Raw genomic sequence first — 17,282 nt, forward strand, 5'->3', positions numbered from 1 at the left:
CCCAGATAAACAAATCCATCACTCTGTTTCCACTAATTCTTCTACAGTTGTGTCAAGATCCTTTAAACTCCTATTATTCTTCTCAGCAGAGCCATGAGCACGTCCATTTACACCCTTCAGATTCAGACTGACTTTGTAGAAGATTCTTGGCAGGTGATTCAACATTTGTGTTTTGCATCAACGTGGAAATGAGAGAGGGCTAATGAGTTTCTATTCACTTGGGAGTAGAATATCTCCAAGTTCAGCTATACCTGCTCTTTATGCCTTATTTTAGCCCCAAACTCAGCCACCAGAAGCAGCTGCAATCAAATTATTTTTCTTTAAATGCTTTAAATAAAGAGGATCAAATAAGCACTGAAAAAGATGAAACTCCACAGTGTTTGGAAGATAGAAGACATCTATCCAATTAAAAAAAAAAAAAATAATCAGAGGATGTCACTTCCTCAGGAAAACATCATCTAACATGCCAGCTTGTTCAGACATACTACCTATCATCACTAGTATGCAATACTTTTTTCCTCCTACCTGACATTGAGTCTAGCAGAGAAAAGAAGTGGTTAATGAGCAGAGAGAAACCAATTCTAGTTTGAAATATTGCCTGTGAAAAAAATCAAATAAAAAGGGGGGATAAATTTTAATTTCCATGTCAATAGTTCTTTAAAAAATATAACCATGTAAAAATGTGGAAGTGCATATGAAATACCAAAAATAAATTAGCTATCCCCATGTAGTTTTGTATGCCCATTATCCTGTTTAGGAAACTAGAAAGCTGGGATATTTATACACAGTGATTATTTCTTATCTGTTCAAATCTAAATTATGTTTAAATATGGATTTTCTAGGATCTACTTTATAAAACCTTCCTCCAAAAGCTTCAGGGAATAGGAGCTTAATTAAGAGTGTTTTAGAAGTGGACTTCAGAGTGATGTTCATTATGTTTACTTTAATACCTTTAGCAATCATATTACATGGAAATTTATAAGCCAGAAAGGATGTCCACCATGAAAAGCTGTTCTTCATGTAACCTCAGACATTTCTATCTTTGACTTCTTTATTGTTTGCATTCTTAATACTTTGAATAATATAGAAGCAATTATTAACTGTGTGTAATTGTAGCAATTAATTTAGAGTTGATTTAAATGAGTTTATAAAGGGAATCATAGATTCCCGTTGCTTCTACATTTTTTTTAAAGAAGAAGCTGGCAGCACTGCATTTTTAACACTTGGTCTTATAAATTGTTCCATGCTGTTTGCCTTAGGACCTGCTGATAACAATAACACAGACATGGATATGCAGGAAATATGCATGTAAAGGAAAAATAGATTTCATATAATGCTACACTTAGCTTAGACTTTTCAGACTTTTGAAGGATAACTTGTTAATATTTTCCAGTTTATAAGTGGTAGAAGAATGAAGTTCTGAAATCCATTTGAATATTTCTAGAAAATTCTAATGATAATCTACTACTCAAAGAAAATATCAATAAAGTACTTGACTGTGGAAAGAAATATAATTTTTTCCTGGAAATACAAGGAGTGTACCATCCTCATCTGCAGTTCACTTTGTTCTGCTCCTCACTAACTTGCATATTTCTGATCAAAAAATTATTATTTAAACACGTTTGTAGGTCAGAAAAGTTAATCCAGTGTGTCCTGTAAGACACCTTACGAGTTTTCAGTCTGGTTTCCCAGGGAAATGCAGCTTACATGATCTCGCTCTCTGACCATCCATCACATGGTGACTACAAGCCCATCTGACAGAAAGGCACGATATCAATGATAAATCATTTCCTGCAAACTTCATGGAAATCTGTGTCCAGGCAGATGAGAGAGATCTAAATAACGTCCTGTGCTGAGAGAAAGGTTTCAGCAGGAGCCTAACCTGGTCAGAATGAATTCCTCACATGCACTGGATGGCTCATGGGTCACACCATGAGCCTGGCACAGGGGCTACTGTGACCCACACACAGCCCACCCCACTCCTGACCCAGCTATGGAGAAAGAGGAACACAACCAGGACATAGGGATATCATAGGCATGGAATGATGGGCAATTCAAGCCCAGAGGAAGAGGCAAGATGGAGATAATGCAGGGGAAGTTGGACAATGACACAAGGGGACAGCTGGTGGTTTATCGTGACAAGGGGTATGGAAGGCACTGGGTTATTACTGGGGCAAAGTGAGGCAATGGAGAGAACAAATCTCTATGATGGTGTTTGTGTTAGTTTCATTGGTTCCAATGAAATTATTTGCAATTTGTCTGCTTAGAATAAGAATGGAAATTACTTTTATATTTGCTGTTTTCATATGACATTCTTGAGCATTTCACTGCAATAGAGGCAGAATGCAAAACTCAGTATTGAATCTATTAGCATGAATTTTGCTGAAGGACTTCAAGGACTTAAAATGCTGAGATTGGAGTCAATATTACATTCAAGCCTCTTGAGGGGAAGTAGAGCCATGTTTGAAAATGTATTTAATATGTTCTATTTATTTATTTATTATATTGTAGTTCCTCAGTATTTTGTCCCACAGTTACTGTGAAAAAAAAAACAACAAAACATAACCAAAACAAACAAAAAACCTTCCAAACAATAAAATTAAATTTAGTATTATATAGAAAAAGAAATGGGAATAAGGTCTGTAGATAGTGTATCATTCTGGACCCTCAGTGAATGAAAAGATTTAATACTCCTATTAAAAACAGCAAATAAAGAGTGATTGAGTATATGAAGCCAAATAGCTTGTATTTTGTTAAAGTATATCTTCTATCCAGGCATAATTTGAAGTTATCTAAAAATTAAGAATCTGCTACCAACACTGGTAATTTGTTTCTTATTGATTACAAATAATGAATGTTCTTCATTTTTCATTTGTATTTAACAAGCTTGAGCTTACAGCCATTAGTTCTTTCTACCACAGAGTCATAGAATCACAGAATCATTTAGACTAGAAAAGACCTTCAAGACCATCAGGTCCAACTGTTACCCCAAAACTGACAAGTCCACCACTAAAATCATGTCTTTAAGTGTCACATCTACATGTCTGTTGATACCTCCAGAGATGCTGACACCACATCTCTGGCCAGTCTCTTCCAATGCCTGACCACCCTTTCAGAGGAGAAATTTTTCTTAATGTCTAATCTAATCTAATCTGGCACAATTTAAGCAATTTCCTCTTGTCCCATCACTTGTTACCTGGCATAAGACAGCAGTCTTCCCTGGCCTCAACCTCCTTTCAGGCATTCCTTGAGAGCATTAAGGTATTCCCTGAGCCTCCTTTTCTCCAGACTAAACAACCCCCAGCTCCCCCAGCTGCTCCTCACAGGACTTGTGCTCCAGACCCTTCTCCAGCTCTGCTGCCCTTCTCTGGACTCGCTCCAGCCCCTCAGTGTCCTTCCTGCAGTGAGGAGCCCAGAGCTGGACACATCACCCGAGGTGTGACCTCACCAGTGCTGAGTACAGGGGCACAATCACTGCCCTGGTCCTGCTGGCCACACCATTGCTGATACAGGCCAGGAAGTCATTTGCCACGTTGGCCACCTGGGCACACCCTGCTCATGTTCAGCTGCCATCAGCCACCACCCCCAGGTCCTTTTCCTCTGGGCAGTTTTCCAGCCATTCCTCCCCCAGCCTGTAGAACTCCAGGGAGATGTTGTGACTGAAGGGCAGGGCAGGACCCAGAACTTGGCCTTGCTCAATCTCATGTAATTGGGCCCATCAATCCAGCCTGTCCAGATCCTTCTGAAGAGACATCCTGCCCTCCAGCAGATAAGTACTCCTGCCCATTTTGGTTCCAACTGCAAACTGACTGAGGGTATCCTCGATCACCTCATCCAGATCATTGGTTAAGATATTAAACAGAGCTTGACCCAACACTGAGCCCTGGGGAACATCATTTGTGACTGGACACCAGGTGGATGTTACTGTTCACATCCACTTTGGGCTCAGCCAAACACAGGTGGTAAACACTGGCAGGCACCTGCTTATAACAGGGACACTTATACAAATTATCTCACTGACTTCAGCATACATAAGTAAATGTACTCTGCTGCAGAAGAACCCTCAGTGAGAGTAAAGGTGCACATGAGATCTGGGAAAGTGAAATTCCATCCTTGCTGATATTTGAAAAAGCTACAAATTCATCAGGCTTGAAATAAGATTGTATTTTTAAGTATTTTTAAGCACCTGGTAGCACTTGTGTAATAGAAAGTCTATCAGCCTTTTCAACATGAAACTATAAACACTTGATAAGATCTAGGAGCTCACACAGTGTACACAGTGTCAAGCTGACATGGTTGGCTGGTTGGTTTTTGGTTTGTTTTTGTTTTTTCCATTCTGAGTTGCTCCAAAAGCAGTTGTCTTTCTATAAAAGAAAAATGGGGACATTTAATTTCTTTCATTATGACAGAAAAAATAATCCTCAAAATGTATTATGTTTTAAAAATATATTTAATAACCGTTGTGCTGTGACTTAAATGAATCCCGTGCTATATACAGGTTTTGACTGTGCAGTTCCCTTTTGTTTAATATTTTTAAATTATTTAAAACAACTCTCTCTCTCCTTGAGATATAATTTGATATCTGGAAAACTTGAACACTAGGTGATTTCAAAGTGTCATGTCCTTGCCTGCTGGCAGCTCTCCTCTTGGTGCTCATCTCCACTCCTGTTCCATCCTCTGTTGTTCCCCAGTGCCCAAAGTGTCCTTGAGCCCTAGCTCCAGTATTGCTGAGGCCACGGCAGAGGCAATAGCAAATGTGCAGAAGCTTAACAGCTTAACCCATGTGCAACATTTGGATCTGATAAACCCATTCCAGTCAGCACTAAGAGCATCACTCACAGCAACAACCAGTAGGGATCTTGGGCAGGTTCTGATGAAAGACACGTAGTTATAGGGAAATAGCATAGCACAAGTCCTTCTCCCTCTTCAGTTCTGATACTGGCTGCGTTGGAGACAGTCCCAACAGGGGAAGATCAACTGAGACCACTGTTCTTCCTGGCTGGGTACTGAGATTTTTTTTTTTTCTGTTCCTTTTCTTTCTCTCTTCTGGATTTTTCCTTTTTCATTTTTTTCCCAAGACTTGATTTGTACCTTTAAAATCAACATATTCCATCAGCTTCAGATGCTCCTAATCAATCACTGTGCAGATGGACAAGCCTCAGCATTCTCTATGCAGCTATTTCTCCTACTATCTGGCTTTGATGGCAGACATAAGTGATCGCTGAAAGACGAGTGTTACAACAGATAAGTCCATAGCAATGTTTCCCCAAAACACCTCCCTAGACCAAGTAACTTGTGATTTAGGAACTTTCCTGACCCAGAAATTCTAAAGTTAAATGTTTTCAATTAAGAGTCCTGGTTGGAATTTTCTAATACAAATGTTTCCCATGCTTTATAAACCCATGAAACCTTTTACCACCTCCAACACACACTGACAGGGATTTCAATGTCCTTCTGCACTGTGTGTGTGGCTCCTTTCTAATTCATTTCAACCTGCAATTTTCTGGCTTTTCCTAGTGCCCCTCAATGTATTAGAGGGATCTATAAACAGTTTCCAGCCTTTTCCATGCAACTGCATGTCTCAGCATGACCTCCTGGCTGTTTACTTTTCCCCAGGCTATAAAGCCCCAGTCATGCAAGGCTAAAGGTTCATGGCTTATGGAAGAAGAAAGAGAGGAGTCAAAGACTTCTGCTCAAGTCACACCATTAACGTTTCTGAAAGGCTGGGAAATTCCACAAACAGAAAAATGTGCAGTCTAGCCCAGCACAATGCAGGACCATAAAAAGCAGCATGATGAATGTCATACTACTATGCACAGCACAGTGAGTAGCTGTGCATGAGCTTTCAAGGGAGTGCAGATGGTGGGATTTAAATGTTCATCATCTGCTTTCCCAACTTATTGAGGAACCCAGGTTCATTTCCAAGAATGAGGAACAAGGTACTAGAATTTATATTTGATTAGAAAGATCTCAATAAGCAGCCTCTTCTGACTAAATATTCAGTGACTTCACACAGCATTCTTCCAAATATATAAATTTCTCATGTTTGGGTTGCAAGACAGGCACAAGTTCGAGACCACTGTCATGAGAGTCTGCATATGCAAATTTTTGATAATTCTCTATAAAAGAGACAATGTACACAGAATTCTCATCATGATGAAGTGACCTTGCCTGGATAGGAATGGAAGATTGCCCATGTAAGAAGACTCCTACTTGCACACAGTTCTAAATTGAAGTGTTTTATATTTTCATGTCTAGTAACACAAAGAACTCTAAACAAGCCAGAATCTCCAGAAAGAGAGACTTCCCCTTGAAGAAGAAAACAGACATATGGAAAAAAAATTAATTATAAAGACACTGTAAAGTTAATTTTTGTTATGGCATAGTGGCTGAACAATAAAAGGTTATTAACTTACATCATAGTATCTCATAATTGCATTTCAGATGTTGCAGGTGTGGGACTTAAAAGATGAGTTAAAATGCAAGTTCTTTTTATTTGTCCTTAAGCCTGCTTTGTAGCAGCTCTTAAATTTGTATTTCTGGTTTAATTAAAAAAAGGCATAATATATCACCTTCCTCTATGGTGATAGGAAATTAATTTTACAAACTCTAGTTATAAGTAGTTATGTTAAGATTGTACCAATTTCATGAATAAAAATAGCATATACTGCATAGTGAGCTCTGTATAATGGCAAAAGAATAGAAATAGGCAAAGAAATATTTATGGTCATTTAGTCTTGTCAAAGCAAAATGGATTAAAACCTTGTTTGAAGAAGGTCAACTCAGCCACCAGTGCCTTTCAGAATCAGGCCCTTACACTTCTGCCAAGTTGATAAATATTTCAGTCAAGAGGATTTACACACTAAGGAGCAGGTGAATAAAAATATTCCCTCTTGGTCTAAATTCTGCAGTAAACAGATCCCAGGAGTACTCAGGCATTAAAAAAATTAGTGTTCTAGGCAGATCCCACAAGCAACAAGCAAATGGAAATTGTTTAGTTAAGATAATGCAGCTCAAATTTTTGCAACATGATGGACTAATGCTTCTATGTCTCAGATCCTTGGCTGTCCCTGATTTTAGTCCTGAGTTATGTGTCCAGACTACCAAAAAACCTACATGTCTTAACTGACATGCAATCCAGATAGCACCAAGCTATAAATCAATCTCTTGGTTTTTCCTTTGTGGGCTTCCCAAATGCAGTCAGACAGCAGGACAAATGGCAAAACTGGAAGTATACTCCACTGTGAGTCATTGCTCAGGTAACAGGTTTCTGCCTGGAATGAGCACCCACTAGTCACAAGCACCCTGTCTTTTCTGTTCTGAAAGGGCTGAATGAAGTGCTGTTCACAGGCCCAAGGTTCAAATGGAGGCTGCAGCTGTTTAGGAGCAGTGGAGAAAACAAAAAAGCCATGAAAAACAAAAACCTGAGAGCTAACAGTTTATATGAGCAATGGCTTAAGTCACTGAGATGTTTTTGTATGCATTTCTAATACATTCATTACCATAACAGCAACAAAACAATTCATTTTCTTCCTTTCATTTTACTGTTATGATAATAATTTCCATAAAATAGGAGTCACATCAGCCGATTTCATATAAGGTATTACCCCTGTTTACAAATGTTACTTATATTGGGCAAGCAAGATCTGTAATTCAGAAATGATTGATCTCCAGAGGGTCACAGCTCCTACCACAACATTACTACACACAGAGAAACACAACCCAGCTATTTTCTGCAATAAGAGGCTGTACACAATGGCAGATCAGCTCAACATGCATTAACTGAAACTCCCAAGAACATATTTTCTAGGGTTTTCCCCTGGATAAAAACTTTTTGAACCATTACTGCAAACCTAAGTCAACCCTTTGCAACTCTTGTGCAGGAAAAGTATTTCCCCACCAAGACTGGATACACACCTAGTGAGAAAGGAAGGACATACTTTGTCTTGAAGATATATCTGAGTTCAGTGGAGGATCTCAGCACTGTCTCACACACCATTCCCATGATTACCTAAGGACATCAGGTCTAGCTACAAATATTAAAAAAGTAGTCAACAAATGGTCATAAAAAATCCCCAAGAGAAACAGAATGGGAAGGTATTTCAAGTGAGTTGCCTTACAAGTCTCTCTGCTCATTCTACTTAATATTTTCATCTATATAGGGCTAAATGGTTAATGAGAAGTTATAGAGGTGACAGAAGTTGTGCAAGACCAGGACAAATTTTGAAATGAACTGGCAATGTAGCTGTCCAGAATCAACAAGATTAATTTAGCCTGTCTTTGATTCAAATGGATTGTGAAGGGTTTATTCCTGGCAAGCTATTACAGAACAAATCAATGGGGATAACAATCAGCTAGAAAGCTGTGTGTTGGTGAAAGAGCTGGGTTTATAGGAGCCACAAAACTGGTATGGATGCAGCAATCTAGCTCTGCAGAAGAAAGACAATACTCAGTTTGGAAAGCATTACAGAAATGAAGTGTGCAATAAGACAAAGACATTTCTTCTGTCACACCGAGTGTCAGTGAAAGGTTTCCTCGAGCACTGCATCCTGGCCTGGATTCTGGAGCACAAGACAGAGAAAATGCAAGGAAATATGAGTAATAAGAGTAGCAAGAGGTCTGAAAGAGAAAATCTGCAGAGAAAAAAAAAAGTCTGTGGTAGTTCAATTTGGAGAGTGAGGACAGAGAAGGAAATGGAAATCTTGCATAATTATAAAGATTGTTAGAAGTTCTTCTTGCTAATATTACTGTATTCAGGGCAGATACTAGGGAAGACTTCTTAGTAGGGTAGAGAGAGGGTAGCATGGTGACCCCACAGAAGATTATGAACTCTGCATCAGTGCAGGATGCACAGGTTATGTCAGTATCAGTAACTAGCAATACTAGAACATAGACCTGGGCCCTCAGTCATCCTCCCTGCAAAACCATCAGTTGTTCTAGGTCCATAAGAACCCTCCGTACAGGCCTGGCTTTCACATGTACTATTCCCAAGTCCTATTCCCAACAGACAGGTTTAATAGGAGCATTCTTCACAGCAAGATAGGAGAGCTTCAAAGTATATTTCCCTGGGCCATTTGGTCTCGGGGCCAGCAAACTGTGTCAGGCAGATTTAATGTTTAAGGACTGCAGTCAACCAGTAGCAATCCATAGGAAGGCAAACCCACCTCTGCAGATGAGGGGTTAAGATATATTGTAATATCTTATCTAGTCCTGTATGAGTGAATTTGTGTTTACGGAATAGTAAATTGACCTTTGTTGGAAAACACAGAAAACTGTGGGCTATGGTACAATCCCAATTAGATCCATTTTCCAGAAGTCTTATAAAGACGTAATGAGGCTGACCTTCATACAAAAGAAAAATCAGTCTAATATAAATCAAGTCCAACATCTCAGCTGGAGATAAACAACTTTCATCAACCAGAAGATGCAGAACTAGATTTATTGTTATGTGGCATCACAGAAGCAAGCCATACCAAACAATGCAAGGATATTGCCCTTCCATCATTTTGGAATTCAGAGGGGGATAGAAGGTCCACACTGCATCACAGCTCTCAAAAAAACAGCCTCTCAGCACCAGCTGTGGGCCCAACTTTATCATGCTTTACAAACAAAGACAATGTCTACAACACAGTCGCTGCTCCAGCTGTGCTGTGATTGATGGCAGCTTAGCTGCCATAGCAAGGAGCTCAGTGTAGGCTTCATCTGCATAAGCACATTGTTGCCCTGGATAGATTCCTGCTGTTTTGGGGGCACTTAACCTAATCCTGGCTCAGAGAGACCTTTGCTGCAACTCCAATGTAGAAACGGCAGGCAAAAGAGGCACCTCCTTTGGCCAGCTGAGCCACAGCAGACAATCCCTTTAATTCCTAGAGGGCTCTGTTCCTGAAGGCTCAGCATCAAGAAGCACCTTTTATATTTATATGGGAAATATTTCAGCACGAAGTCAAGGTTTTATTGGGATGTACTCCTCACTGTCACCACTCTTCCTTCACACACTGAAGTTCTACTTCATTCCTCCCACCATATCTTGGCATCCTATTTTCTTGGGAGACAGTTTAAAGAATGAGAATATGTAGTCACTGAGTGGCCTAGAAAGTGGAAGATAATGTTATGAATTTGTCCAGTAATTATGAGCAAAAAATTCTTCACCTTGCTTCAAGAAAAGGAGTAAAATGCTAAATGGCATGTGCCAGCCTATCAAAATGGGGAAATCTTGTGGACAGTGCATATTTCCCTGCTGTGAATTTCTTGCCCCTGCTCCTTTCTATATTCATAGACAAACTCAGTTTAGGCATTTTCAGTTATCTAGTTTCACTGCTGAAAAAAAATACAGAGAAAACCACTGGCTTTAGTGAAGGTAAAAAAAGAGATGATGAAGAGCCCCAAATTCTTGAAATCAATCAGGAGCAGGAGAGTAATAAAGGCAAACCAGTAAAATGTTCTTTCTGAACCCAAAATGCAGTTATAAAATAGAGGAGAGAATTTGAGATACTTGAAGTGACATAGCTTTAAAATAAATCTAGGTATTCAAACCTGCTTCTGAGGTGGAAGATTACTTTGAGGAATGCTTGAAGGACCTCATCCACTGTCTATTCTTTTACAATTCCACACCATTTGGTCTAAGTCACCTGAGAGGAAAAAAAAAAAAAATGTTGAGTATATAATTTTTTTCCTATTCCTCCTGGGCTTCATAGCTTGAAATCTGTATTTTTGTAGCAAATAATTAAATAAATCAACCCCCTTGAAGCCAGCATTTAGGTGAAACTTTCAGCACACTGCACCTTTGAGTCATCAGACCCAGACCCCTGCTATCTCCAGCAATCACACCACATAAACCACTTCATAAATCTATCTTGTTCCATATTAAGAATTCTGTGGATGGCTGCCCAATTCTCAATACTTTTTAAGCTCTGTCTGAAGAATGGAAACTTTCTCCAAACTTGCATTTAACATTTATTCACAGAGAGCTGTTCCCTTTGGTTTCATGGCAGGGAACCCTTTCCTTAGCTCCTCACTCTATAGAGCACTGTCCACAGCCCCAGTCATCATCAAAACAGCTTTTCCAGCCTCATACAAACTTTGCTTTGCCAGAGGGAGCAAGCCAAGCTTGTCACAATCTCACCCAGCATGACAGAAAATCTCTGTCCCTCTGAGTGACCTTCCTCTGCACAGTGCAGCAGCTGGAATCCACCTTTTTCTGATTTGTTTGGGGTTTTATTTATGGGTTTGTTTTGTTTTTAATTGCATGTCCAAGGTTGCACTCAGTTTTCCAGAGAGGCTCCATACTTGTTAATTTGCAGCAAAAATATTTAAGCCAGTAGGTTTTAGCCTTGTTTTTCCTTTCTTCTTTAGAGCATCTCACTGAGTATGATTAACCATCACATGTATGTTTCTTCTTTACTCTCTAATGGCAAATCTCAGGTTTATAATGGTAGTTATTGCTGTTAAGTTCCTATTAAATTTTCTCCCATTTCTGCAATTCCAATTTAAAGGTTCAGCCAAGTTCTTTATTTGATATTCAAATCCTCGTTTGCAGTGCTGGCACTGCTAACTTTTTCATTAGCAGCAGTTTTCATTGCCACAAGATTTTCTTTTCCTGTTTAATTCATTGATGAAACCAGTAAATACTTAAACTTTATGATATATTTTTTTAAATCCAAGATACAATATTGCAATTTTTTAGTTTTAAAAAAATTATACTATAGAGCTGCAGTAAAACCCATCATACATAAACTGTCTTATTTATTTTTCACTTGCCCCCATATCTGATTATTTCAATAAATATCTTGCTTTCTGATACAAACTGGATTTCTGAACGACAACATCACGTAAACCTTTGGAACAAAAACAGAAAGTTTGGTATCTTCATAAACCTTTCTACCCTAGATTGATTTGGGAATATTTTTTGCCTGCTGTATTGAACTGTTCAGCAGCATGAGAGTTACTGTTTTATTGGGGTTTTATTTACAAATGTAGAACAAAGCATAGTCTTTATCATACAGCTGCTACCTTAATAAAAAAAAATGAGTTAATTCTTGCTAGTGATCTGAGCTTTGCCTTGATGCCTGAGGTTAGGTACCTCGGCAATCCCCAAATACACGCGGCCTGAAGCACTGTATAACACCATCCACTGTTGATTTGACTGTGGGTCCAAGTTATTAGGTTTGCTGTCCTTTTACAGGACAGGGAGATTTCATTTTGGCAAGAGCTGAAGAACACTAGTGTTTCTATGCTCAGTGCCTGCCTGCAAAACCTTTTATCGCTCTTTCCTTTTCATTCTCTTTAGGAGATAGCTTCAGCAAGAGAGCGACAGTATTTTGCTGCCCAGTGCTGTGAGACAGGCAACCAGATATGGGATGTTCTGAGGTCGGATGATTCACGCACACTGAAGAGAAAAAGGCTAGAGACAGTGCATTGTCCTCAAAATTAACCCCCCTAAGAGCAGACCCCAAAATGGAGCAGAATGAGAAGCACCAAAGTGCTTGTTCATGCCTCTGCCTTCTCTAAGGTCATAAATGTTTGCCTGTATAGTTTGAACTTGTTACAGTTTCATGCTTAATAGTGGAAATGTGTTAGGATATGCCAGCTCCATATTTTTTCCCTGCTCTGTCCCTAGAAAATCCTCTGAGATAAACCTTTTCAAGCAGGACTGTAAATATGGAGATCTTCTCCCATAAGATTAGCTTCCAGCCAGACCAGAAGGTAGCCTAGAACTTCCTGGCTAGTGTGAAGCCTTCATGAGTTTCCTGTGCTAATTTATTCCTTCTGTGTTGAGCACCATTTTCATATTGAGCTCAGCCAGAGCCAGGTGGGTGGTAAAAACAGCAAAATGTTTTTTACCCCTCTCTTCTCCAAGGTTCCCTGAATCTGCTGACTGAAAATTTTATTGGAAGTGCTTTGGGTTTCAGTCTAAAGCAGAAACAGCAAAGTTTAAAAGCATGTAGAAAGCAAAAAGCAAACAGAAAATTAACAGGCTGAATTTGGAAGAAAATTTTACACAAACTATTGTGTGCTTCATCTGAAAGGGTGTACAGTCAAAATGGAAATCAGTTTAAATGACAGGAAAGGGAAAAGAGAGGCTGGAAGAAATACAGAGTGAAACCCTGGAAGATTAGTGCTTTAAATTATGAAAGGACAAGTGACTCTCAAATAAGGAGCCTCCACAGGCATAATCCAAGTCCATTTTTAACCTACCTTGTCCTTTCTAGATTAAGCAAGGACTTGGGAGCAACTGGACAGTAAGCCAGTAGGAATCCCCCTGCAATAAATGGAGTAAAATCAGTCAAACGGCTTTGGAGCTAAGTGCCACAAACAAGCTAAGTACCGCTGCACTGGGGTGGCACTGCATAATGGTGTGCACATTGTGACACAAGGAGCAAGGACTGCTCCCCAGCACATTAATTCAGAAGGGCCCTGAGAAATGGAAAAGCCTGAAGACCTCTTTGTTGCAGCCATATGAAGGACAGAAGGAAAAGTAAAACAAGAAAACCTTACATGCCATTTCACATAATGACTGTCCTGCACAGGCTGTGCTGAACTCACCACACCCAAGTATCAGTATTAAAACAGAGCTAGGATAAGAAAAGTAAAGGGGAAGTCCTGTTTACTAGTAAAAATATAAACAAGTCTCCAAAATTATAAACTGACAAGAAGGCTCTCTGCAGTGTAGTGTGAAGCATATTTTGCAGTATCTAACATGCCCAAACACTGACAATCTATTATCAGCCATGAGCGACGTTCTCAGGTTGTGCTGCTCAGAGTCTGTTTTTCAGCAGAAAATCTCACCTCTGCTAGCTGCTTTCAGTGGTGTCTGCACTGAGAGGAATAAAAAGCTCTGCAGAGAAGCATTATTTTAGCTTTCTACTATTCTCACCAGAATATCTTTTCTCAATTACAAAATAAACAGTTTTATGAATCTTTTAACTAAAACTAACTTTACAAAGAGAAAAATGTATACACACATGGAGAGAGAGGAGTATGTATACATGTGTGTGCTTGTTTTGGGGTTTTTAATCCTGCATATTAGGATATATTATGGCTGACTAATAAACTAAAACTCAGAGCATGTGAGAGAAATAATTCCATCTGTCTGTCAAAGGTATGAGCCTGTAAACTTAATTACAGAAATAGTGTAAGTTTATGCAAGCAATAAAGAACTAACAAAACAAACAAAATCATGCATAAAAATCCAAAATTTTTCCAGCAAAACCATGACGTCAGATTTTCTCAGTGTGCATATCTGTGTACCACTCCTTGTTCACCTTTATTCTGGCTGAATTCTTAGCTGCTTGACTACAAAGTAATGCAAACACCAAAGGAATTAGAACATCAGGATTCCATGGTGTTGTGACAAATTTAAAACTAAAAGCATCCTACCTGGTACTTTTCTTTTTTTCCCCTTCTTCCTGGTCTGCCAAAATGTTAACAGCAATGCCATGTATTCAGTGCCTCTGCAATGCCCTCTTGGATGGCCTCGCAGTGCCTTGACACGTGTTGCTCTCCCTTGGCTCTGACCTACAAGGATGCATCTCAGCCACGAGCCACGGCACTGCTGGCGACAAAGCCCCTTTGCTTTCCAGTCAGAGCTGATGTGCCAACTCCGTCTCTAAAAGCAAAGGATGTGCATCTCACATGATCTCCCTTCTCTTCCCACTTCTCCACCGCCTCTGGGGCTGGGCAAGGATTAGAGTTTGCTTGAGCACCAGTGAAGCACCACGCTGGAGACCTCAGTCTTGGCTGAGCAGTTGTGTGCAAATATTTGGTAAGTGGTAGGTGTGCCTACCATTCAAAAGCTTTGCTAACAGCTCTGGTTTCTTCACTTGGTAGTTGGGCTTGATGCTTTACTGTAAAATACATCCCATAGATAAATAAATGTACATCCCAACATAAAAGTACATCCCATATATGTATACTATATAGTACATTGAACTATAAAAAAATCACACAACTTACTGGATATCCTCTGGGGATTCATTGTTTCACCAGGTGAATAGAATCTAACACAGAATGAAAATGCAGGAAAAAGTGTGAGGTCAAAGAAACATAGCCATGTGCCACCTTACAGGAGAGGTTTGGACATGAGAGCAACTAAGACATATCAAGAGCTATCATAAATATTTATATAGTGTTGCAGAAATAACAGGTGTCTTATAATCAGCAAAGTGTGTCAAACAGATAGAAGCTCTGAAGAGCTAACCTCCAAACAGTGTAAAACAGAACAACAGTATCTCTGGAGATGGGATATGGCATCTCTCCCCCTGAAGTGGAAGTAAGTGCATCGGGCAGGATAAGTCAATGCACTAGAATCCCATGTGTATGTTAGAAACTGACTGGATTTACCACATACATACCTCAGCCAGAGCCTGCTGGAAAGATAAGCTTTGGATCCAGAGCACCAAGCTAGGAATGAGATCATCTTCATAAGATGTGAAAGCTAGGAATGAGATCATCTTCATAAGATGTGAGGTTGTACCCATTTTCTGTTCAGCATTTTCCAGGTGGAGATTTAATGCAGATTCAGAGACACAGATAAACCAAGCGTTTCTGAACCATGCTGAGGATCTGCCTGTCCTTAAATCCTCTTCTCTGTCCTTCGCTAAACTGAATTTAATGCCACCTTTCAATGAGAAAACTTTCTGTGAAGACATTAAGAGTTTAAATAACTTTTTTTTTTTTTTAAGAAGGAAAACTATGAAAATATCATCAGAATCAGCAGAAATGCTATCAAACACCAATTCATCAGTGTGCTGGCCTGTTGAAGGGAACCCAAGCCAAAAAGCAGATACTTTGGAAACACATAGATAATGGTACCCAGGAACAATTTTTTCCCCTTATGATTTTATGGCAAGCCATAGCAGGCATCTCTCAAATTAAATTAAAACCTTTAGGGAGTTTGTTGATAGAAGTTTTGATAAGGCTTAAAGCTGACTGAAGCTCACCCACAAGTCTGGGAGGATTAGTCTTTACTTTTTTAAAAATAAAAAAAAATGTAGTTAAAACTATTTTACCTCTTTATTTCTACCTATTTAATCTGCAGAGTGATTAAAACCAGGTTTTTGCATATGCCATCGATATTGTCCAAGTGATATACACTGCTGTGCTACTGCCCTGAGATAATGTGCTGCTAGCTGGGTACCTCTGTGTTACTGTCAGACCTTGCTGCTCACCACCAGCAGAGTTGCCTGAGCTGAAGCAACTCTGCCTGACAGTAAATTTCTCTGTATTCTTGTATAATTTCAATTACATATAATCAGTTTATCATAACCTTCTTACACTGCTGCAAAGTGACATTTACTGGTTGTAAATTCTAGAGCTTAGAGGAAATAACACTAACTACTTTAAATAGCAGTTGGGTCTTAATGCCCCAGAGACAACCATAGAACTTAGAATAGTTTATGTTGAAAGGGATCTTTACAGATCATCTAGTCCAAACCCTCTGACCTTTACAGGTCATCTGGTACAACTCCCCTACAGGGATATATTCAAATAGATCTAGTTTCTGAGACCCCCCTCCATCATTGAATATTTCCAGGGATGGGGAATTCACCACCACTCTGGGTAATCTGTGCCAGTGTTTTGCCACCTAGGTTGTGAAAAAATTCTTCCTTATATCTAATGTGAATTGACTCTCTTTTAACATAAAACCATAATCCCCTGTCATATCACAACAGGCCCACCTAAAAAATCTGCCTTTAAATATTGAAAGACCTCAATACTATTTTACTTACTCCTTTTTTTATGTATTTGCATAACAGACATACACCTTTTCCAGTAAAATTGGTTCAGCCATTTTACTTTCCCTGTGCTGGGTACATCTTTCCCATCCCTTTGTCACCAGGGTGAGTAGATGTGATGCTACCCAGCTTTTCCACTTCAGACATCTCAAGGTTTCACCATGAAATAAACAATGAGAATATCTAAGTGGAAAAGCTGGATAATTTATTTATTCACTCACCAGGAAGAGTCTGGTGCACTGTGGACATAACCCATATCAACCCAGCTAATGCTAATTTCATTACCAACTCTCATAAGAAGCTCATGAAAACACACTCCTTTTTTTTCAAAAAACTTAACTCAGGTATTTGGAAGTCATGGAGGAACTCTTCTTAGACCACAGCTGGGATTTATCTCGCTCAGGTCTCAAAAAGTTAGTTTCCAAACTCTCAGCTATTTACACTGCTCCCCATTATAGGCAGCTGGGAGAAGCAGGCACATCCAGGGAGAAATTCATCTCATCTGGAGATAGTTAGTTAAAGTAGGTCAGAGAGATTGCATGTGTGGGT

The 17,282-nt window shown here is 39.3% G+C and overlaps 1 long non-coding RNA gene across 4 annotated transcripts; it reads right to left on the reverse strand.

Moving 5' to 3' along the window:
* Nucleotides 1–4,431: 4,431 nt before the first annotated feature.
* Nucleotides 4,432–17,146, reverse strand: LOC147654722 (uncharacterized). 4 transcript variants are annotated; one of them, XR_015282988.1, is made up of 8 exons: nt 17,074–17,146; nt 15,351–15,635; nt 14,953–14,996; nt 14,783–14,843; nt 14,377–14,514; nt 13,195–13,258; nt 10,534–10,628; nt 4,432–8,561 (listed from the first exon to the last, which is right to left on the reverse strand). It is a non-coding gene; the product is annotated as an uncharacterized LOC147654722 (long non-coding RNA). The 4 variants fall into 4 exon arrangements; XR_015282990.1 differs by having other exon boundaries at nt 4,432–5,221; nt 16,728–17,098; XR_015282989.1 differs by lacking the exon at nt 14,783–14,843 and having other exon boundaries at nt 4,432–5,221; nt 17,074–17,141.
* Nucleotides 17,147–17,282: the final 136 nt, after the last annotated feature.

This window comes from Cyanistes caeruleus, chromosome 2, assembly GCF_971803275.1.
Source record: "Cyanistes caeruleus chromosome 2, bCyaCae1.hap1.1, whole genome shotgun sequence".
Taxonomy (NCBI): domain Eukaryota; kingdom Metazoa; phylum Chordata; class Aves; order Passeriformes; family Paridae; genus Cyanistes; species Cyanistes caeruleus.